Below are 1,486 nucleotides of genomic sequence, written 5' to 3'. Positions count from 1 at the left end.
CCCCACTGCCCACATCCCTCCAGGTCAAAAATGACCTGTCCACCACTCTCTGGGTGCGGCACTCCAGCCAGCTGGCGACCCAATTGACTGTGGGGGTGTCAACACCACAGTCCCCCAGTTTCCAGTAGCAAAAAAACCACCATGAAAAAAAAGATGGTGCAGTGCATGCCACAAAGAGTGTGCACTGGTAGACAGAGGCTTAGTCCTTCCAGAAGATGCTCTGGCTGCTGGCCAAAGCATCTCCCCTCCTCTAGTTCTGCCCCGGCTTCTCCAGTATGCTCGGAGCCAGGATGCCAAGTGGAGCATTTTACCGTGCACCAAAGTGCATATGCAGGGTGTTGTACCCATAATGGGTCGAGTGGATGAGTTATTTAAAGTAGACACGCAGCTCTCTAAGTCAAGCTTTGTTTTATTTAAGAGAGAAAGAATAACTTATAGTATACTCACAAAATCCAATATAGCATGTTCAAGCCTTGTTACTTCTTATGCACAATTGTTAAAGACACCCTTACAGATGATGCCTGGACCAGATCAGCTAAGCTGTTGGTTCTGCAGCACCTGCAAAGCTTCTTAAGTCATTTGTTTCCCCAGCAGTATGGGGACCCGAAGATCTGCACACTTTGTTGAAATTTAATCCCAAATTTATTCGCATTCAAGCAGAACTTAAAACCAAATTTGGATTAACCTTTACTGTGATTGGCTAAGTGGCTATTCTACCTGCAGTTAGCCAACCTTATCCACATTATGCGGCTAAGTTCATATTGTATCCTATCGTGGTTAAAAATGTGTCATGCTGCACTGAGCATCTGTCTTGTTGGGCGAGCTGCTCACCTTTTGGCACAGTTTTGTGGTTTTCATCACACTGCAGCACAGGTGTTTTATTATCTTGACAATGTCATGAAACCACGTTTCCCTGTTTTGGCAACTCCGTAGCAACTGTGCAGTCAGAACACTTAGGTTTCTCTTGTGTCAACTTCATGTCTGCTTTCTGTGCTGTCAGCACAACTGAGTATATGGGTACCACACAGGACATGTTCAGCAGCAAAAAGTGGCAGCACAAATTTGTAGGGGTGCATTAATAAGGATTTTTTTGGCCAATACTGATGGCCAATTATTTATCAGCCATATTGGCCAATACCAATCCGATTGCTGATATACAGCCAGGCAGCTCTGAGAGTAGTGTCCCACACCCGGTAAGTCTGTGCAGGGGAAAAGGGCATGGGGAGAGGCAGGTCGAGACCCTGCAGTGAGGGCGGGAGTGGGACTGGGGCTGCAGGTGGCTTGTCTGGGGCGGGGAGTGGCAGCTCCTGTCTCTGCACACCCCCCAAAGGAGGCATGTGGGGCATGTACCCCCAGATCTGTGCGCAAGTTGCCCACTGTGGGCTCGGGGTTGGGGGGAATGAGCCAGGGCTACACTCAGGGCAGGGAGGGACAGGGGTGGGGTAGGCAGTGGCAGTGCTGGGAGGGGGGCTACAAGGTGGGCTAC

Source organism: Crocodylus porosus, unplaced genomic scaffold (genome assembly GCF_001723895.1).
Source record: "Crocodylus porosus isolate Cpor-Errol unplaced genomic scaffold, CroPor_comp1, whole genome shotgun sequence".
In the NCBI taxonomy this organism is placed as follows: domain Eukaryota; kingdom Metazoa; phylum Chordata; order Crocodylia; family Crocodylidae; genus Crocodylus; species Crocodylus porosus.
The sequence above is the reverse complement of the archived record's forward strand: the minus strand, read 5'-3'. Positions refer to the sequence as shown.